The following is a 24,451-nucleotide window of genomic DNA, read 5'->3' on the forward strand; positions in this document are numbered from 1 at the left end:
AGAGCCAACCACTTCCGTGGGGGAAACTGCAGAGATTCACATCATCATCAAAGACTTAAAATATGCAGGGTTTGTGGGGACCCTGTACATCCCCATTGAACTCTTGCAGTTTGACCACTGCAGAAGATAGATAGGACTTGGAAACACAAGTGGATACTGAGAAGCTAAATCATGTGACAAACAGGAGGACCTATTTTGGAGGTTGTCTCTTTACACGGGCAAAGCATTTTAGTTCTGGCACCTGGAATGCAGCTGTTAATCTGGTAAGTGCTTCTGACGTATCCCAATATAGAGATAATACCAGAGATCAGCTTCAGTCACTTGGCAAGAAAGCAGTAGACCTTAACATACCTGCCCCGGGGTTAGGTCAACTCTCTGCTCTGTGCTGCAGCTCAATTCTACAGAGACTGACCACCTTACCATCATGGTGGGTCGCCACTCTGATGACCTCATATCACGCTGGCAGGAGTTGAAGAGCAAGAAATAGCTGGTCCTCGCAATGCCTCAGAAAGAGACAAATGTGCTAGAGTGCTCTTGTCAACCCTCATGGTAAAAATATACCAAGCAACATTTCTTCTGCACAATCAACCTACTTTATAGTAATAGGAGTGCCCACGGGATCATACTCCACAACATCTGTATGCAGCAGACCTCATCTAATCGGTCTATCAGAGACTTGGTTACAGTGCCCAAAGGACTCAAATCGCAGAGCTAGAGTGCCACTGAGCAAGATGCAGTGAAATGCTCGGAGACAGAAGGAAAGCTGCAGAACATAACAACGGTTGCACTGAATTGGAAGCTGACAATTTCAGGCATCTCTGATAATGGGTAAACCTGAGGGAAAGGATGCTATGGTACCAGTGATTATTTCTGACTCACAAAACAAATAGACTGGCAACTGCTTCCTAGGGAACAGGAAAAGGGCATGGCTGGAAGCCAGATCATCATTTGGGGAATTCCCCTTGTATAGTCATGCCCAGGAGAAAAGGTAAGTCATTAACCTACTCTGTGCCAGGCACTGTAAAAGGCATTTAGAATAGAGAAGTTAAAAAAAAAGCAAAAGATGAGATTAGGATCACCCTGACCCCCCAGACACCTGAGGCAAGGGATGATCTAAAGGACTGTGGAGGAGAAGAGTTCTAAATTCTAAATACAGCCTCTCAACTGGTTGCATAAACTTTTCCCTGTATTTTCCTACCCTTTTCTCCCATTATTGTGTGTAAGTTTTATTGGTGATAGTCAACTTAAAATATAGTTCTGAGACGGCAGAATATCAAATGAGATGAAGACCCAGAAGAGAAATGGACATTTCTCAGAGATATTGAGCCAGATGCAAAAATATGACCAGATCTTGGATGATTTACCACTGCAGAGGGAGTGAATAGCTTCTTGGTTGTTAGAGCGATATTATTTACTTTTGTTTTTCAGTGTAAGTGTAGGGAGAGGATGTGTCTCTTAAGCAGCCAGAGAAGTAGGATCCAGTGAACACCGACCTTTGTTACTTTCTTGCCTCCCAGCAACGAACCCCCCTTCTCTGCTGTAGGTAGGATTGAGGAGGTGCAATACTCTCCCTTCCACACTTGAAGCCAAAGTAGAGGAGCCTCTTTTCTCCAGCACCTGGGGACAAAAACTCAGCCAGTCAGATTCTCCTACTTGGGTGTAGGAGAAATTTGAAAAAGTGATTTAAAAAATGTAGGAAAACTAGAAAGTATATGCACCAGCCAAATCCCCAGTAGAGCAGTGGCGTATCCAACCAGAAGAGCCCGCAGCAGGACTCCAACCGGGCTATTCGGGTGAGTTCATCTTGGCAATGTTTCCAGCTACGCGGAATCCTCTTTTCCGTGCATGTTTGTCCAGCCATCCCATCCATCTTTCCAGTACATTGCCTTCTAGCCTAGGTTAGCCAGAGATGTTTCTATTGCTCACAGCCAGGATCCTGAATGGATACACACCACCACCTACCTTGCTCCTATCCTCTGGCAAGCCTATTGGATCATAGCTATAGTCTCCATCCTTGTCTCCCACCTTTAGCCTCTCGTCTAATTAGTCCAAGACATTCAAACCAGAGTATTCTAAACCTAGCCTCTGATCCTGTCATTTCACTGCTTCAGATCTTAAAGATATTTGCCTGTCATTTCTCACCTCTACCACATAAATGTCACCCTGTCATCATAGATGAATTTTCTGGCACTATGCCACTATCTCTCCATGTTTCTATAGAACTTTAAGACTTTCTGCTCTCCAAACAAAGGCCAGGTTTCTATGGTACTGTACCTTCGCTCATCCTGTCCTCTCCCTCTATAATGTTACATCTTTACCTGTTCAGATTCTATCCATCCATTAACGCACATCTCAAATGCCACCCCCTAGGTGGCGTCTTTCAAATCCCTCTCCAAAATCATGTAAGTTCCCCTTCTTTTGAATTTTTCAGAGTACATCATGATTCTTCTCTTATATCAGTCATAGCACTCTGTGTGATAGTTATTTCTAGACTTTTCTTCACATTTTATAATAGGGATAGTTTAAACAGTTTTTGAGGATCCTGAAGACCTGGTAGGTAACCCCAAAATACGACTGAAGTAGATGGTTGGGTGAACTCAGCACATTATGCACCAACCTCAAATCCCTGAGATGATGTATGTCCTACGTAAAGAAAAGAAGTTAAATCACACGTGCCCGACCTGGTAAGTGTGCTTTCTCAAAACCAACTCCAACTGCTCTCTAGTGTGGCTTCTTGTACTAAAAAGGCTAGAAAACTGGCACCCGGAGACAAACACTCAGCCAGAGTTTTGTGCTTCCCAAATTCTGTGACAGCTAGGGCTCCTCATGTAACTTTAGATGCCAAGAAATCAAACATAACCACATCACTGTTGGAAGTGGACACGAGCAATGGAGGTGATGCCTCACCCTGAACGGGCCAGAGACATGTTCGCCTGGTTATACCTGTGTCCCGGGCAGGCCCAGTGCTGTTAGACCCCAAATGCAGCCATTGCATGTGATGTTTAGAGGCTCTTTTTCTTTCTTCCAGTTCAATTTTGTAACATCTGCCTTATTCTGGTTCTTTATGTTTGCAGTTTTTCACTTTGCATTTCCTAGAAAAGACACATGAGCCAGGTATTAAAGGAATCATTGCTTGTTTTCATGGAACACAAAATGAAATTTTTGAACACATTTCTTTGACTTATTTGTAACATGCCACACTAACGTCTCTGCCCTAGATGGTAAGACTTTAATGAATGTGAAATTGTGGGCTTGGTGGAAGATTTTTTAAATAACCCAAAACAATTAAAGTTTTTATAAATTAAGTCTTTACTGTGTAGAAGTTCAGTTATTATTAAAGATTAATCAGTTTAATTGCTTAGCAGTAGATAGCAGCTCTTTTATCCTTTATGTTTCCTGGCTTTTACTAATAGTGTTCTATAGTGTTTATTATGCTCTATGCCCTTTCATATTTCACAGCAAATACAATAGGAGAGAAAATAATCATGCCATCAAATTGACTGACACAAAACCATAGCAATATATTCATGCCTGACTAGAAAATACTGCTGGTTGTTACCATCCTTCAAAACCAAAGGACATCAATACTGTCTTGCAGACACTTATGAAGACGGTAAGACTCATATTGCACCAGATTCTTTCCACTTCCCAAAAAACACCCAAACCTTTAAGATTCTGTCTTCAATGTCTTTCAATATTAGGTCATATATCATCAATACTAACTAAGCAGCAAAGTTCAATGACAGATCACAGGCTTTTGAAATCAGTAAAAAGCTTTGGGAAGTTGTTTATGCAGGCTGCTTCTGTGCGGTCTTATTCTGACACATGCATCAGGCAGGCCAGCCTCTTGCACACCTCTCTCACAACGGTCTTATATTTTCTTAATGACTCTTCTGAGTTGCTAGGTAATAGTATTAATGTATAGTGCTTTTTCACTCAAGAAATGCAAAGTCCTTTCCTCTCATAAACCGTTATTGGGAGAATATATTGTAACAATATTTCTATAGAATAGCTCAACAATGTATCAAGCCTTAGTGTGTACATGAAAGCCTTTAAAAAGTTCTGCACAATTTTTACCCAAAACTGCCACTTGTAGAAATTTACTACCAAAAAAATCACTATGCAAGATGGCACTAGATAGATGCATAATGTCGAGCAACACTGTTTATAATATTAAAAATTAGAAGGAACCTAAATGTCTTTGAACCAATGTCAAATAACAACAAAAGACTGGGCAAGAAAACGATGGTTCGTTTTGTTACATGATAGTTCCTGAGCGTCTATTAAGTGTCATGTTCTAGAAAAATATTGGTTAGCATGGAAAAATAAGACAGTATATTGCTAAAAGAAAATAAGCACGTCACTTAAACATTATTTTGTTTCACAAAGAGGGCTGGAGTGACTCCAAAGCTACCACCCTTCAGCTCTGGGTCCCCACTGTGTACCAGTTCTTCCAAAGTCAGGTAGGACCTCTTTCAAGAAGAAAAGAGCAGAGCTTCAGCCCCTGCCCCAGCCTGGAGGTCACCCTCTCTACCCCTTTGGTCATCTAGGGGTTCAAGAACTTCAGGCTTCCAGACTTACCATACACAGGCCTTGGAGAATCTCCTCAAGCATTTAGATTCCGTCTTTGTCCCCAAGAAGAAGGATCTGAAAGAGCCATGAGGCACTACTTGGTTCCCTGCTCACAGGGCTACTTTGACCCCTGTTTCATGAACACCTGAGTCCCCTCCAGACTAGACAGCCTCGCTAGAAATACCCATTCTTCTCTCATCTGTAACAGAGGAAGGTACAGATGAGACAATACCAACAAAGGTATGAAGCTTCCTCTCTAAACTATCCCTTACACCAAATGGATTTCAATCACCTATGTGACAGGAAGATTCAATTATCTGTCTAGCTTCTCTACAGAAAATGGCATTATAAAAATCAGTATCCTAAGTGACTGTAATGGGGATTGTGGGGGGAACTTAGTGGAGGGGGGAGCCTAGTAAACATAATGTTCTGCATGTAATTGTAGATTAATGATAACAACAACAAAAAAAAATACATACTGATTTCAAAGACTTAGTATGGAACAAAAAAAAAGGAGATAAGAAAAAAGATATAAAATACCTCATTAATGATTTTTGTATTAATTACATGTTGAAGTAATATTTTGAAATAGTGGGTTAAATAAAACATCTTAATGTTAAAAAAAAAATCAGTGTCCTACAAAGAAGCAATCAATGAATATTCAACCCAAAATATAGGGGAGGGGGGTATCAAACAGTAAAATATAAAAAAGAACAATTTGTGATTTTTCTGGATTATGTGACATGTGTGGTAAAAAATTGTAATTTCTCTGATCTCCATTACCTTTCTCTATAAATATTCACTTTTTAACTCAATTTTGTATTTTTTCCTTAAAGAAGGTCCACTAAAATGTAAAAGTTCAGGCCTTACAGAAGTTATAGATTCATTCCTAATCTAGAAAAGGTACTGTAAGGACCAGAATATACCATGATATTAGTGATAGGAAGCCCATGAGATTGTGGGAGAGTCTTCTTTGGTCTTGTTTTGTTCTCCTTTTCCATGTGTTCCATGGTTTTGACACAAAGCATGTATTGCTTTATAATTGTTTTAAATGTACAATAAAAAAATGTTTAGAGAGTTGCGAAGTTTTATATATATATATATATACACACACACATCTTATAACTTATCCAACACTCTAGGCTGAATTTAAAATATGATTAAAAAATAATCATACTATTATATATACTCTCTCAGCCTAGATGCACAAGAATACCTTACATACAATAAGCCCTCAATGACTGACTAAAAATATGGAAATAAAACTATTTAAAAAAATACAGTCTTTTATATTTAACTAGGAGAAATGTCTTGCTAATAACATTTTTAACTTTGTAAGCTTGTGAAATCACCTAAATTAGCCTATGCATTAACCTGCCAATAGGTTAATTATAAGCTATTCTGGGAAATTATCAAATTGCAGCCAATGCCTAAGAAATTATTAGCCATCTCTCACAAATACTAATGCTCCTCTAGGTAGGGAAGAACGCAAATAATTCCATGGAGATAGAGAGCTTGCTTTTTAGAGCCTTATCATTGAAGAAATAAGATACGCACAGTGAAATAAGTCATGAACAAAATTAATATGCATTACTACTTGTGCAAAAGTGTGTGGAAGAAACATTTAAAGAACAAGACAGTATAGATTCCGATTCTGATAAGACACACTCGGAAGAGTTTGAAGAAGGAAATTATCACAGTGTGTAGACATCCTGAACAAGGCCCCACAGGATGTAAGAAAAATAGGACTAGGAAAGACCTTCCAGATTATATATTTTTTAAAGCCTCAAGAGCACAGCAGGGCTAAGAAACAGGCCGGAAGACTAACCCAATGGAAACAAGAAGTGTCTGTGGAGGAGCAAAGATTCATAGTGACTTTTTCTATAATGACTTCATGGTGACGCCTGAAAAACCTCTGCCACAGAAATTTAAAACTGAGAAAGTCAGCGATGTAAACATATTTTAATTGAGGAGATGCACTTAATTAGAAAAACAAAAAATGCACATTATTCATAATTTTTCACTCAAGCCTGTTTTAATTAACCAAGATTTATTCATAATAATAATTCTGTCTTTTTCTGTAATTCAAAGCTGAAAACATGGTCATATATGAAGATATATGTATGTGTTTATATACATTTCCTTTATTTATTAGCAAATGCCAATGACTGAACCAGAATAATTTATGGGTCTTTGTATAGATGTGGATAGATTAAGAAATCAAGTTTATAGTAATCCATTTAATGGTCACCTGATGTACTCTAGCCAGGCATAGTTTTCCTCAGTAGTGAAAGGGAATTATTTTTCATATGCCCATCAGGGACTCTATTAAATCAGTTTCAAAAAAAATGATGACAGTTCATTTACTTCCTGCTAGAGAGAGAACAATTTGCTCTCCTGGTTAAGAGTTTCAGGAGGTAATATAATAATACCAGAGAATTTCAGCAAAGCATAAATTTCAGGTTCAGAAACCAGAAATGTTTTAAATATTTTACATCTTCTTTCTGGTTCATATACGTGGGTGCAGACTTTGACTCACCTAACTATTTGTTCATGTCAAATACTTTGGGTCCTTCAAAGGAAATTTTAAAAGCCATTAGAGTGGTGCATAGGGCATAAGGGGATGAAATAAGATACATAGATGGCATCGGTTGAAAAGAGAAATAAGAGTATGAAAATGAACAACAGAATCCTGTTAGATTTTCTCATTCCTAAATAAAAGGTCAAATAGTTTTTCTTGTGTGTCTCCTAGATCAAACAGCTCCATAAGCATCACACTGGCATATTGAGAGTATAGATCTTGTCCTCTTAAGTTTCTTACAAACAGATTTATCAACATCATGTGTGCAACCCAAATCTCCACCAAAATAACCTGGCCTAGAGAGTACAAAAAGGTCACAATCACAGTAAGAGGCCACAAGAGCAAGACCCACCTCTGGGTTCGCTGTTACCCTAGCACCAGACCCAGCTCCTCCAGGTCCCAGGGCTTCTGGACATCCTTCACAGACACACAAATTGCCATGACTGACACCACCCTTCCCTTGCTACTCCCGCTCTCAAGAGGCTCCCAAGTGGCCGAGACGATGGCCCCAGTAGTGATCCTCTCATCCTCACCATTACTGGGCTCACTGGAGGAAAGCCACAAGTGCTGCATCCATTAGCCAACTATGCATATTCACCTAATTTCTCAAAGAAGTACTTAAGGGTGCATATTTTACTCTATTTCATTTTATTTATTGTTAACTTCTTATTCAGCCCCTCACCCTAGGGCATTGGTAAAGGTTCTTGGAGGGAGGCCAGATGCTCATCTGGGTGGCCCCGTTAACCAGGCATTTATGACAGGCTGAACTGGGGTCCAGATCTGAATACCAACAGGCACCTCTTTGCTGCTCCCTTCTCATCTACACATCTTACACCTACCCAGGTACATATCTGCAACACAAACAGGGGTAGCAGGGTTGAGGGTCAAGGGAAGGGTTGAGGAAGGAGCAAAGGGCATGGAGTGGGAGGTGTAGCTTTTGTTCCCCAGGGAATTTTTTTAGACTCTGATGAAGCACCTGGCACAGTCATTCGCAGGAGGCGAGAGAGCAGGCAGGCGGTGAGAACTGCTGCCTGGGTGGCATCCTGACTCTTTGGCTTTCTTCGTTTGTGAAGAGGAATCGCTGTGAAGATTAGATCATTACCTTAAAGTCAACATATAGTAAGCCCTCAATACATATTTTTGTGATAGAAAAATTATTTCTTGAGAAAAAATTTTCATTTCATTGCCTACTTTATTTGTAAATGTGAAAAGAGAAAAAATACTTTGTTGACCTTGCCACGACACAGAATGTTGCCTTTCTAAGGCACATACAGGATTGAAAAATGTATGTAGACAGTGTCGCAGAAGATCCTCAGCTCTTGCTGCCAAAGGCCTGTTTCATTAAAGAGAAATTTTCGTGGTTTTGCCTAAACAGGGAGAAATCCATTACAAAGTTAAGAAAACTTTGCTTAAAAAAAAGAAAATGAAATAAAAAATAGAAAAGAAGAAAGGTTATTATTGTTGGGATCATTGTTTCCACTACCTCAGGTTATCCGTAGGGAATCCAGGCAAAGTATTTTGGGATAGCTCAGTCTCAGCTCTTGGAAATCAATTTAAAAAGTAAGCTACAATAATAAAGGATGCCCACTTAGGATAATATCCACACAGCATTATTTAATGCTTCCAGTGGATATTCACAGCCATAAAACAATGTGAAAACAGAGGCAATTTCTCAGATTCATAAGAGAATCTCATAACTTTGAAAATGGCAACCATCCCTCAATTTGCAACATATGATCTCAATAAATGCGAGCTTTGTCATTTTCTGACCCCTATAAAGAGTCAAAATAAACTCTTGGCTACGCAATGTAAGATGATATATTTGGATTTATCTACGTCTAGTTTCAGCTGAAGGGTTCTACTCCTGTTGTGCTTAAACTTCTTTTCTAAGAGGCATGCATTTGGAATGATAACAAGCTTTCAGTTTCACTCCAGCATAACAGTGAAATCTTCCACACTTAGTGGGAGATGGTACTTTGAGCCTTGAGGGTAGTAGAGAAATCAAGGCAAATTTTTTAAATTTCACTTTATTTGCCTTATTATCTAAGCATCACGATGGTTAGTTACTTATTCTTTTAGTAAATATTGTTTTCACAAAGCACTGGTTTTAGCCATATCTGTCACATTATCCACAAACTGATTCTAACCCTTTTTTCTATATTCTAAAGAACATTTTGTTCACTGCGATGGGTTACTTTTATAGCACTTCAGCACAAGCACAAGACTAGAACCTAACCATCCTAGATTTTCTCAAGGATAGTCTGAGAAACACTTGCTTATCAATCATACAGGATGTGAGCAAAAAAAAAAAGGATTTGGTGCTCAATTAAGAGTTGAAATGCTACAAGGGCTACATATTCATGGCAGATAACAAAGATCATCATACAAAAGATATGAAAAGTACTGCTTAAACAGCACCTGCTTCATATATAGCTCTTGTAAATTTTTTCTTTACTGCAAAACCTTTTTCACACAGAACATCTGTTAAACACCCTAAGTATCAATCATTTTTGGCCTGCCCACAGGGAAATGCTAGATTAGAGAGCAATGAACCAAAGGCTGTGTGGATGATATTTCAGAGTTCCCCTAGGATGTGATGTGGGATCCCTTAAGGTATGGTGTTCTAGGACTTCTCAAGAAGAAATGCACTTTTACGTTATTCTGCAGTGAACTCTCTGGGTCGTGAAATCAGCCTCAGTAGCAATTAATTTGTATTCCACATCCTTTTCAACCAAACCATTTATTATGGCTTATCATAAGTGGGAAGTGTTTACAACAATATTGTGTGGATAGCACTATTATTATTTCATTTTACAAATGAGGGAACTGGGTTCAGAGGGGTTAATTAACTTGTACAAGACCATGATGTTATTAAAGGGCAGAGCCAAAGGCTGTTTCAGAAGTCAGTATATTTTCTAATACCTTAGAATGCAGAATGAATATTAATATTTTCAGCACTTGTTATATAATTGACCTCCTGTGCTCAGCCCTAGGGACTCAATGTTCAGCGAAAATGGGCAAGATTTTTGCTTTCATAAAGCAGGATGCCAAAAGGTTAGGCCAATATTAGTCAAATAATCATAAGCAGAACAAGAGCAGAACAAGGCAATCACAGGGCGAGGCACTGTGTTAGTGATGCAAGGAATTTAAGAGATTACATGCATTCTCTCAGGGATTCTACCATCTAACTGAGTAATTTTTTTAAATGAGAAATTAAAGACCCCAAATAGCCAAAGCAATCCTAGGGAGGAAGAATAAGCAGGGGGTAATTATAATCCCCAACTTTAAGCTCTACTACAAAGCCACAGTAATCAAGACAATTTGGTACTGGCACAAGAACAGAACCATAGACCAGTGGAATAAACTAGAGAGCCCTGATTTAAACCCAATCATATATGATCAATTAATATACAATAAAAGAGCCATGGGCATACAATGGGGAAATGACAGCCTCTTCAACAACTGGTGTTGGCAAAACTGGACAGCTACATGTCGGAGAATGAAACTGGATTACTAACTCCATACACAAAAGTAAACTCAAAATGGATCAAAGACCTGAATGTAAGTCATGAAACCATTAAACTCATAGAAGAAAACATAGGTAAAACTCTCTTGAATAGAAAAATGAGTAACTTTTTCATTAACGTATCTCCCCAGGCAAGGGAAACTAAAGCAAAAATGAACAAGCAGGACTATATCAAACTAAAAAGCTTCTGTACAGCAAAGGACACCATCAGTAGAACAAAAAGGCATCCTACAGTATGGAAGAATATATTCAAAAATGTCATATCCAAGAAAGGGTTGACATCCAAAATATATAAAAAGCTCACAAGACTCAACAAACAAAAAGCAAATAATCCAATTAAAAAATGGTCAGAGGAGCTGAACAGATACTTCTCCAAAGAAGAAATACAGATGGCCAACAGGCACATGAAAAGATGCTCTACATCGCTAATCATCAGAGAAAAGTAAATTAAAACCACAATGAGACATCACCTCACACCAGTTAGGATGGCCACCATCCAAAAGACAAACAACAACAAATGTTGGTGAGGATGTGGAGAAAGGGGAACCCTCCTACACTGCTGGTGGGAATGTAAATTAGTTCAACCATTGTGGAAAGCAGTATGGAGGTTCCTCAAAAAACTAAAAATAGAAAAACCACTTGACCCAGGAATTCCACTCCTAGGAATTTACCCTAAGAATGCAGGAGCCCAGATTCAAAAAGACATTGGCACCCCTATGATTATCACAGCACTATTTACAATCACCAAGAAATGGAAGCAACCTGAGTGTCCATCAGTAGATGAATGGATAAAGAAGATGTGGTACATATATGCAATGGAATATTATTCAGCCATAAGAAAGAAACAAATCCTACCATTTGCAACATGGATGGAGCTAGAGGGTATTATGCTCAGTGAAATAAGCCAGCAGAGAAAGACAAGTACCAAATGATTTCACTCATCTGTGGAATATAACAACAAAGCAAAAACTGAAGGAACAAAACAGCAGCAGACCCACAAAACCCAAGAATGGACTAACAGTTACCAAAGGGAAAGGGACTGAGGAGGGTGGGTGGGAAGGGAGAGATAAGGGGATTAAGGGGCACTATGATTAGCACCCATAATACAGGGGGGCACGGGGAAGGCAGTATAGCACAGAGAAGACAAGTAATGACTCTATAGCATCTTACTATATTGATGGACAGTGAGCATAATGGGGTATGTGGTTGGGACTTGATAATGGGGGTTGATAATGGGGGAGATCTAGTAACCACAATATTGCTCATGTGATTGCATATTAATGATACCATAATAAAAAATGAGAAATTAAATAATGGTACATAATAGTATATAATCATGTAAATTAAAACTACTATCAAGAGGGGGTGTATGACCATCAGAATCAAAATCGACCACATGGATAACAGCCTCCAGAAATTTGTAAAAAGTCAGGGGAGAACATGGGACTCCCCAGAGAAGGTAAGATAGGGAGTTGAGGCATTATTTAACTAAATCTCAAAGGCAAAATTACTTAGCTGAGAGAATACATACACATTTGGGAAAGAATAAACTAGTCTATGTTGCTCGAGAAGGAAGATAAAGCCATAAAGACATATATTTTTCCATCCACAAATATTTATTGAGTAACTACCGCATGTCAGGCACTGTGCTGTACTTGGAATGGATTGTAGAGAATTTTTTTAAACCAAGCCAAAATGTTGAGACAGTGAAGCAAATTCTCATTCCCAGCTCCACCATATAGAAGTTGCATGAAGGTAAGCAACAGACTCTCTACATTTCATTTTCATCATCTGTGAAATACAAACAGTAGGAATACCCACTTCATTGGAGTTTTTGTAATATTTAAACCAGAAAATTTATAGGAACAGCTTAACCTGGTGATTGAAGCATATCACATACTCAATAAATAGCAATGATTAGCAGTCAACAGACGTGAAGACCCATGGGAGTTTTCTGAGAACACACAGGATGTGATCAATGAGTGACTTGACAAGATTAATTGGCAGTGCGGATAGAATGGATTGGAGTGTAGAAAGACAGAGTCACATGCTTGACCCTAACAGAGAGCAAGGCAGTCTGGGTGTGAGATACATTGGAGGGGAGTGAGGGCTGGGGTCAAGATCTTTAAAACTAGAGTTAGAAATGCATCAAGGGAAAATCAAGATCGATAGGGCCTGGTGGCAGTATTGTACTTCGTCCAGTAGCTGGACTCTCAGTACCTGCTGATTGGTCAGATATCAGTTTTGATTGGATGTCAAGTTAATATTTTGAACCTCACCTTTAAGAATAGCAAAATGAGCAATTATTAACCCTTCTAAATCTCATTTTTCTTATCTGAAACAGCAGAAGGAAGAGTGGTATACTTTTTCCTACTCTGAAAGCTATTATGTGGCTTAAAACTAATGTATGTAAAACACCTTGCATATAGTAGGCACATAATAAATGACTATAAGTATACTTCATACGTATTCTACAAGAATTCAGGCTGCATAGTATCACAGGTTATCCCAAACAATATGTCATGGATCATCTTCAGTAAATGTTCTAAGCCTCTTATTTCTCCATGCCCTTCACATAGGCCACATAGTCTAATCAATCACCCCATATACAGTGATTTCTCAGGATGCTTTGCCCCACCCATGACACTGCCAACCCCCCCACTTGGTTCAAAATGACTCAAGAGTCAACTGTGGCCTATGAAGAAATGGAAACATCCACGCTTGAGATGATACAGGCACTACTGTGCACCAGCTTTTTTGTGTGTACTTTCCTACTTAATAGATAAGTCGCCAGAGGAAATAAAAACTAATCTCGGCATTTAAAAGCCTACAAAAGAAATGCTTTAGCTTTCCTTTTCATCCCCACTTAACTCCAGAAATGCTTCCCAGGAGCCCCACAAGATGAACAACAGAGTGTGCAGGTCGGTTTTAGAAGTAATGAGACCTGATTATATTCAGACTCAGTAAGGAGAGCTGGTTATTACAATGCCATCCAAGGACCATTTAGGGTGACTGCTAGAGGAGAGGTGGTGTTTTGTAGCATTTGTTTGTGTCAGAACCAGGAGAGACTAAAGAGATCATCCATCGCAACTCCCCACCTAATGCTCCTGTGCCCCCTTACAATGTATCCAAGGATGCAATCTCACTGAAAACTGCCAGTAGGTAAGATCACAGGGTGTTTTTAGAATTTATAAAAGCTCTGATGGTTAGAAAGAGCTTTCTTCTAATGAGTTGGAATTCTGCATCCATATGCCTTAGCCAAGGGCATCATAGAATTTGGTGTTGTCACTGATGAATCTCTCCTGAATTCTTTCCAAAGACAACTTCAGTTAATTCACAATATGCAACCAATGAAGCAATATGCTTTCTGTGCCTCTCTAATTATGTTCCAAATCCACTAAATCTGGCAAACAAATTGTATTTACAACACAAAAGCCAACATTTATGAAATGAAAATAATAATAAAGAGGAAGAAGGATGAAAGAGAGAAAGATAGTAAGAGAGAAAGGGTGAGAGTAGCTAAAGAAAAGCATTTCCTAAAAAACAAATAATGGTAACCTTTAAAGAGACATAGGATTTCCATTTACAGCATACAGGAGACTGAAAGCCACTGGCCACAGAGCACCTAGACATGCTAGATAAATAGTTTAAGTACTTGTAAATGCATTGCTGAGCTTCTAAGAAGGTAAGACAAATCTCCAGATGCCAAAAATAAAGTAAAATCATGACTATGAAAGCTAAACCCAGCAGCTGCCTATCTCCGGTAATGTTGAACTTTGAGTTTTAGTAGGTGGCACTTTGCATATAAATAGTAAATTAATAGAGATAAGGGAAAGAAATCACAAATATGGGAGTAAAACCACAAAGCAAAACAGACTTTTTAATTATTTGCAAATAAATATGAAAATATAGATGAGATGAACTGCTTTTCAGAAGAGTCAAAAAGCAGTAAGATAATTCCCACTAAATCAAGGGCAGAACTAAGCTGTTAACTATCACCACAGCTATTTGGCATTGTTCTCAATCTAGTAACCAACACAGTTAAATAAAAGAAAGAAATAAGAGGTGTGAAGAGTAGAAAAGAGGAGATAACATTTACATTATTTTGAATGTTAGATGCTTATAAACCTGGAAAACCCAAGAGAATCCAACAGAAAACTAGTGCAAAAAACATGACAATTCAGAAAGGTGACTGAGTTCAAAATTAATTTTTTAAAAAAAGTCAAAATCAGTTGAAGACACACTAGAGGGAAAGATACACACACTCAAAATAGTATCAAAAAGATAAAATACTAGGAATAAACTTAATCCAAATGTAAAAACTATATGCAGAAATATTTTGAACACTCCTGAGAAATACATTAGACCTTAATGAATGGGAAAGCATATATTATTTTTGGATAGGAAAATTCCATTTTGCAAAGATGCCAATTCTCCCTAAATAAATGTTTATTTTTAGTTTATTATCAAAAAAAATCATTGCAATTAAAATTTTAAAAGCAGTTTCTTCTTAAATAGGCAAGCTGATTCTCAAGTTCCCATGAAAAAATAGATAGGAAAATCCTGAAAAAATAAAAAGGAAATGATGACAAGATCCACTAGATATTGAAATCTATTTTAAAGCTACAGTAATTAAAACAATGTGAAGGTACTAAAGCATCAAAACACACTAATCAATGGGTCAAAAGAAAGAATCCAGAAATAGAGGCAAATACATTGAGGTCTATAGAATATCATTAAAGTGTTCATTCCAGAAGATAAAGATGGATTACTGGATAAATTCAGTATTCAATAAATAGTGCTATATGAACAGAGTAGGCATATGAGGAAACAATTTTGAAAGGACATCTCTGGAACGACATGATAAACTGACTGCAGTTGGCTCAGACAGAAAATTGGTTTGCTGGTTGGAAAGGATAAGTAGGAAATTTGTTTTACATTTTGCTTCTTTTTGAGCTATTTAAATTATATACCACATCTATGTATTAATTAATACATCTATATATTAATTATTCAAAACTTAATTTTTAAAATAATATATACACTAGCCACCATCTCAAAAATATACATAACTGGTTTACTGTGCCATGTAGGCCTAATAACTTGTACAATTCAAAGCACCCATGGGAAAGCTATGAGTTTTGTCCCCAAAATATAAGTATTACAGCCTTTCTGAACAAGAAAAGGTTTATCTTTGTCAACTGGTATGTTAGAAATAACATACCAATAAAAACAGAATTCCAAGAGTAAAATGCTACATAAAATATATTCATTTACTCTATTGTTAAAGCCACATTACTAATTTGGGTATAACGTTACAACATTTGTTCTAATAAACTTCTTAAGAAGAATTTAGCATCAAGCTCTACTACAAAGCCACAGTAATCGAGACAATTTGGTACTGGCACAAGAACAGACCCATAGACTAGTGGAACAGACTAGAGAGTCCAGATATAAACCCAGGCATATATGGTAAATTAATATATGATAAAGGAGCCATGGGAATACAATGGGAAAATGACAGCCTCTTCAACAGCTGGTGTTGGCAAAACTGGACAACTACATATAAGAGAATGAAACTGGATTATTGTCTAACCCCGTACACAAAAGTAAACTCAAAATGGATCAAAGACCTGAATGTAAATCATGAAACCATAAAATTCTTAGAAAAAAATATAGGCAAAAATCTTTCGGACATAAACATGAGCAACTTCTTCATGAACATATCTTCCCAGGCAAGGGAAACAAAAGCAAAAATGAACAAGTGGGACTATATCAAACTAAAAAGCTTCTGTACAGCAAAGGACACTATCAGTAGAACAAAAAGGCATCCTACAGTATGGAAGAATATATTCAAAAATGTCATATCCAAGAAGGGGTTGACATCCAAAATATATAAAAAGCTCACAAGACTCAACAAACAAAAAGCAAATAATCCAATTAAAAAATGGGCACAGGATCTGAACAGACATTTCTCCAAAGAAGAAATTCAGATAGCCAACAGACACATGAAAAGATGCTCCACATCACTAATCATCAGGAAATGCAAATTAAAACCACGATGAGATATCACCTCACACCAGTAAGGGTCACCAACATCCCAAAGACAAGCAACAACAAATTTTGGCGAGAATGTGGAGAAAGGGGAACCCACCTACACTGCTCGTGGAAATGTAAACCAGTTCAACCATTGTGGGAAGCAGTATGGAGGTTCCTCAACAAACTAAAAATAGAAATACCACTTGACCCAGGAATTCCACTCTTAGGAATTTACCCTAAGAATGCAGCAGCCCAGTATGAAAAAGACATTGGCACCCCTATGATTATTGCAGCACTATTTACAATAGCCAAGAAATAGAAGCAACCTAAGTGTCCATCAGTAGATGAATGGATAAAGAAGATATGCTACATATGTACAATGGAATATTATTCAGCCATTAGAAGAAAATGAATCCTACCATTTGCAACAACAAGGATGGAGCTAGGGGGTATTATGCTCAGTGAAATAAGCCAGGCAGAGGAAGACAAGTATCAAATGATTTTACTCATCTGTGGAGTATTAGAACAAAGAAAAACTGAAGGAACAAAACAGCAGCAGACTCACAAAACCCAAGAATGGACTAACAGTTACCGAAGAGAAAGGGACTGGGGAGGATGGGTGGGAAGGGAGCGATAAGGGGGAAAATGGGGCATTATGATTAGCACACATAATGTAGCAGGGTTGGGGACATGGGGAAGGCAGTATATACAGAGAAGACAGGTAATAATTCTATAGCATCTTACTACACTGATGGACAGTGGCTGTAATGAGATATGTAGGGGGGACATGATAATAGGGGGAGTCTAGTAACCATAATGTTGTTCAAGTAATTGTACATTAACAATATCAACATAAAAATAAATAAAAATAAGAAGAATTTAGCAAATCACATAAAAAACAAAATTATTTAAATTTAGCTTTTTTTTAAACTTATGGGTCTTTGGAAATACACATTAAAAGAGAAATATGTATTATTCTGCCCAACTTCCAATTAAGATGCTCCGTATATCCTGGGATGTGATACATCTGTATTCATAAATAAAAATTTCTGTAATGGGTTTTAGCAATTCAAACGTGATTAATTTTCTGAGTTGATCATAATCATCTACATAATGATGACAATTTTAGTGGCTAAAGTTTGATTTTTTTTAAACTATAGGGAAAATAAAATTTTAGGAAATGTGATGGCAACTACTTGTCATATGTGATAATTCTCAGAACTCGATACGTAAAGAATAAACATTAAAATATAATGAATTCTATTAAGATAAGGTTCATGGGATCTACTAATCAAAACATCAAATTTCTTTGGGAGAAAAAAACAGCTATGTGACTATTTACCTATTTATGGGAAACACACTATAAATAGATTTTATAATTATATGTTTCAGCAGACTTATTTCCATGATTTCATTCCCTCATTTCCTACTCCTATTTTTGCTGTGAAAGATCTCAAAAAGATGGAAATAATCATTCTGTTGGATATGGCAACTTCTTTTTTCACCATTAACTTCTAAAAGTATGCTTTAGTAAACAATCCTTAAGACTGCCAAGGTAGGTAACCAAAAAATAAACCCAAAATTCAGAAATAGCAATTGATTTAACTGACATATGCACAGTTAGCATCTCATCTCCTGAGGGTTCTATATATCATACCAGGGTCACTGCTATAGAAAAATTGTAAACAAGTGTGTAACCTACAAACATGTAACCAAGAATATACATAACATGAGCATTTATGAGTAAGGTTGAACAGGGCACACCACAGATCCAAAATGTAATACATCCAAAGAAGGGACAGATCAAAGAGGACTATATAACCTACTAAAGTATCAATACTTCATCAAGATGTTATAAACAACAGGATAATTTTTTGATATTAAAAAGTTTAACTTAGGTGAAAGGTATAATGGGAGAAGTCTATGGGCCAAGACAGAAATCAGCTTGATACACGTAAAAGTGTACATTGGAAAATAAGAGGAAATAAAGTAAGATAAAGTGAAAGAAGACCAGCTATACGGACTTCAGAAGCTCAACAAATTAAGAAACGTTCCCAAGATCACACAGCTAACTACCATCCAAGACAGGACACAGCCCACCAGAACTATTCTGTCCACCTTAGGTATATTTCCCAAAATTTATATGGTAGAAAAAGTTGTTTCCAGAACGAACAGCTGTTTTGGTGGGTTAATGGTTCTATCACCATGAAAGTATTCTCTTCATCTTCATTCCCATATAATGGATCCTCTCCAGACCTCCCTCCAGTAGGTTCCCACTGGGCAAAAATATGCCTTCGCCACCTCTTCATCCTTGCTGGCTCTACTCCATCTGGAGAGTATGCCCACCTCCCACCTGGCTTCTGAACAAATTCTACCTTCCTTTTAATAATGAACTCCTAGAATATCCTGTCTGTCTCAGTTCCAACAAACCCACACTAATGTCTTCTTTCTCTGAGTATTTTTAACATTTACAATTTATACCACATGACTGAGCTCTTAATTATATACTATTTTGCATTATTTAATTTTTGTGCCATGCTGTTTTACAGTATCTTAATAAAAACATAGTATATACAGGAATCACATATTTTTTTTCTGTCTCTGCTACAGCTCTAGATACATATTACCTTTATTATTCTTTTCCCTTTCCTTCAGTACAGTTTTATTCAAATGGTTCAAGAGTCAGAAATACTGATGGCTAACATGGGTAGTAACTTCAACACCTTCTCCTGGGAGAAGAACTGAATAGGACATGAAATTAAGAACATCTTGTAAATTTCCAAGTCACTTAACCTTTTCAAAATGATCTCACTGAGTATAAAGTCAGATAACACAGACAGCTAAAGTAATAAAGCTGTGTTTTTTTCCTCTGCTCATTTTCTGTTTGAAAAACATAAAGAAATGAATTATAAGTTCTAAAATCTGAAAAATTCAGTTCACCCACATCATAAAAGTAAGCATATTATTTTTATGTAAAAAAGCATATTATTTTTATTAAAGTGGAATGTTTATTTTGAAGTTTTCTCCTAGTAGCATCCAAAATTTTAAATCCAGATGAGTCACAAGTTTGCATTTATGTTTAATTCAGGGACCAAAACTAGTCAAAGGTCAGGTCAGAGCTGAGTCGCTACAAAATGATATGCAAAATTGTGTCCCCCGTAGCAGTTCATAGTGTTCCTTCCAGTGAAATAGTCTCAGGATTACTCAATTAGCAATGAGTTATTTTGATAGTTGGACAGTTAGAATTTAAAATATTTCATTAGGAGTAGTATTGGCTGAAGTGTTAATTATTGCCATTCCTGCAGAATGATTGTGAAGTACCTCTCTGCTTTATCTTGCAATAATTCTTACAAGTACACATGTATGGGGTAAGATGATTTAAAAGGGAATTTTATAATGCTAACTGGTGCTTCCTTAAAGGTCTTTCATTTAAGACAGACGTTTAATATATTCTCAGGAGGCCATAAATTCTCCTTTTATTCCCAGATGATAGTCTGATATGTCAGAAGATACAGAAAGGTTTTGATATATAAGAGCATTTATTTTCATCACCTCCCACAGTATCTAGTAATGACTCAGTAGGCCATTCAATATTTGGGAGCCACTGCAAAGAGAGTACCCTCTGAAGGACCTTACCACATGAATTATGAACTAAAGAGACAATGTATGGAATTAACCTGGCTGCAAAACTCAATTACTGAATAGGTGATTTTCAGAACCTGAGAATGGATCAGGGATCAGAAAAAGTGTTGAAGGAGTGAGCGCATGCAACAAAACAAAAAATGAGAGTCCTGTCTTCAAAGGAGCTTACACTCTAGACAAGAAAAATAGTTGATCATTGCTATAGACTGAATTGTGCTCATCCCCAAATTCATATGCTGAATCCCTAACCCCCAGTGTGTCTGTATATGAAGATAGGGCCTCTAGGGAAGTAATTAAGGTCAGATGCAGTCATATAGGTGGAGCCTTGACCTGATAGGGTTAGTGCCTTTGTAAGAGGAGACACGAGAGCTGTCCATCATCTCTCTCTCTCTCTCTGAGCTGTATAAGGACACAGCAAAAAGGCATCTGTGTACAAACCAGGAAGAGGGGTACTGCCACAAACCCAATCAGCCAACACCTTGGTCTGGAACTTGCCAGTCCTCAGAACTGTGACAAAAAACTTCTGTTTAAAAGTTTCTGAGTCTATGTTATTTTGTTATGGCAGCCTGAGTTGACTAATACAATCATCCTTACACACTAAAAATAAGATTTTATATAAAACAAAGTACCTTTAGCTTATAGAATAGGAAATGGTCAGTTTATAATTTAACAGTATATAATTTATACTTAAACAGTTATAATTTAACAAGAAAGTCTGTATCTTCCCATCAGCTTTCGCTTTCAAACTTTATTAGCTATTGTTTAGTCCTCCCCCCCTTAGTAATTGGCTATTACTAAGTCACTGCAAATTCAAGGATGTAAGCACATGCCTGCATTTTAAACAAAATATGCAGTTATGTAACTCAAGATCAGTCTTAGTTATTAAAGAGCTCTGAAGTCAGATTACTATCCCATGAAACCCTTGAGGTGACAAACTCCTCCCATAAACATGGACCTTCCAGTCAGTGTTTGTATCCTAGTCTTAAATATGAAGAGCCTAGAGGCACCAGGCATTTGAGGAAAATCTCTATTATCATTGAAGATAAAGACCAAAATAAACAAGGGGGATAAGTTACAAAAGGAAATAGACTGGCCTGGAAGAAAGTAACTTAAGAAGAAAACTATGACTAAAAGTCTTCAGAGAGGGGCTTCTGAAACCTATCATGATGGAGTATCAGAACTGGATTTATTTATTCTCTTACATAAAACACCTGGGACACCAGATACAAAAAAAAATAATTTTCAGACAGTGGAAAACAGGCAGTACAGGACTGTGGGCTCTGAGAGACAGGAAACAGATGAGATGAGCTTTACCGTTGGCCCAGACTGAAGTGATTTCCAGGCAGCAAGCAGGGGGGAAGGACTAAACAGGGCCCAGATTTGAGGAAACAGAGATTGAGTTTAAGGAGGCCTCAATGGTTAGAATTTGCAAGAGAGGAAGAGATACATGGAGAGATAACCCTTGAGCTCTTGAACAATGACTGATTGGCACACGTGTTGAAGGCAGGGAACAACTACCAGAAAGGAGCATAATGAATTCCAAAGATCACTCAGAGCCAGGAAATAATTATTATTCCTACCAAGTTTTAGGGAGCTGAGCAATGGCAAAGTGGAACGAGAGTTGTTCAAGGAACTGCTGCTCCTCCTTATAGAATTGGTTGGCTCTTGTCACTATGTGCCTACACAGTTTTGATAAAAACACTAATTATAGCAGACCTATTCACAATAGACAAAAGGTGGCATCAGCCCAGATATCCATCAAAAGATGAATAAACAAACCTGGTATAGTCATATAATGGGATATTATTCATCCATAAAGAAGAATAAAGGGATAATTCTGGAGTGATATCACCAAGATGGCAGCATAGAAGGATCCTGAATTTCCCTCCTTCTGTCAACACATAGAATATTAGCTGCACATCAAGCAATTTCCTCTGGGATAAATCCAGAAAATAGCCTACACATCAGGCTATTCAGAAAATACCCATATCAAAACAGATGCGAAAGACTGAGATATACTCAGAACACCTTATAGTTGGGAGGGAACCCCCATATCTCAGCTTCTCTCTTGCATTCCCATAGGGCATTAGCAAACAAAGAGGCAGTTTTTAAATGGTTATGCAAACACTCTCTCTGGATATCTCCCCAGACTCAGCACAGAGGAAGAAGACCCTCTCCCAGAAACCAAAAGAGCGATTAGGAAAGAAAAGGAAGAGTAAAACTGTCGCTGTCTGCAGGTGACATGATATCATACATAGAAAATTCTAAGTACTCTACCAAAAAGACTGTTTGAACAAATAAATGAATTCAGTAAAGTTGCAGGAAACAAAATCAAGATACAAAAATCAGTTGCATTTCTATATACTAACAACAAACTATGGGAAAGAGAATTTAAGGAAACAATCTCATTTACAATACCATCAAAAAGAATAAAATACCTAGGGAATAAATTTAACCAAGGAGGTGAAAGATCTGTGTACTGAAAAATATAAAACATTAGTGAAAGATATTGAAGAAAACACAAATAAATGGAAAGACACTCCATGCTCATGGATCAGAAAAATTAAAGTTAAAATATCCATACTATTCAAAGTGATCTACAGATTCTATTCAGTTCTTACCAAAATTCCAATGGAAATAACAATCCTAAAACTTGCATGGAACTACAAAAGGCCCTAAATAGTCAAAAGCAGTCTTGAAAAAGAAAAGAATAGCTGGAAGTGTCTTACTACCTGATTTCAAACTACCTTACAAAGTTATAGTTATTAAAACAGTATGGTATTGGCATAAAAACTGATAGATAGATGGATGGAACAGAATAGAGAGCACAGAAATAAAGCCATGCATATATGGTCAATTAATTTTTAACAAAGTCACCAAGAAAATACAATGGAGAAAGGATAGCAATGATTTTAGAAAACTAGATATACACATGCAAAAGAATGAAACTGGATTCCTGTCTTACATCACACACAAAAATCAGCTCAAAATGAATTAAAGACTTGAATGTGAAATGTGAAACTGTAAAGCTCCTAGAAGGAAATATAAGGGGACCTCTCCTTGACATTGGTCTTGGCAATGATTTCTTAGATTTGACACAAAAGCAAAGGCAAAAAAGCAAAAATAAACAAGTGGGACTACATCAAACTAAAAAGCTTCTGCACAACAAAGGAACCATCAAATACTAAAAAAGCAACCTATGAAATGAGTGAAAATATTTGCAAACTACATACCAATAAGAGGTTAGTATCCAAAATATAAAAAGAACTCATCAAGTTCAATAGCAAAAAACAACTTAATTTAAAAATGGTCAAAGGACACGTTTTAAATAAAGATTTTTTTCCAAAGAAAACAAACAAATGACCAACAGGTACACGAAAAGGTGCTCAAATCACCAATCACCAGGAAAATGCAAATCAAAACCACAAGGAGACACCACCTAACACCTGTTAGGATGGCTGTTATCAACAAGACAAGAGGAAACAAGTGCTGGTGAGGATGTGCGTAAAAGGGGACTTGTTGCATTGTTAGCAGGATATAAACTGTTACAGTCACTGTAGGAAACAGTACGGACTTTCCTCAAGAAATTAAGAATAGAACTACTGAATGATCCTACAATCCCACTTCTGGGTATGTATCTAAAGGAAATGAAGTTATTATCTCAAAGAGATACCAACACTACCATTTCATCACAAAATCAGTCATGATAGCCAAGCTATGGAAACAACCTAAGTGTCCATTGACAGATAAATGGGTAAAGAAGATGTGATATAGATATTCAGCCTTAACACATAAGGAAATCCTGCCACTTGCAGTAGCACAGATGAACCCAGAGGGAATTATGCTAAGTGAAATAAGCCAGACAGAGAAAGACAAATACTGCATGATTTTCACTTATATGTAGAATCTAACAAAAAAAAAAAATTGAACTCACAGAAACAGACTAGAATGGTGAGGGAAATAGAAGTTGGTAAAAGGACACAAACTTGCAGTTATAAGAAAAATAAGGTCTGTGAGTCCAACATACAGCATGGTGACTATTGTTGATAAACTGTCTTGAATACTTGACATTGGCAAAGACAGTGGATCTT

Source organism: Manis javanica, chromosome 11 (assembly GCF_040802235.1).
Source record: "Manis javanica isolate MJ-LG chromosome 11, MJ_LKY, whole genome shotgun sequence".
In the NCBI taxonomy this organism is placed as follows: Eukaryota; Metazoa; Chordata; class Mammalia; order Pholidota; family Manidae; genus Manis; species Manis javanica.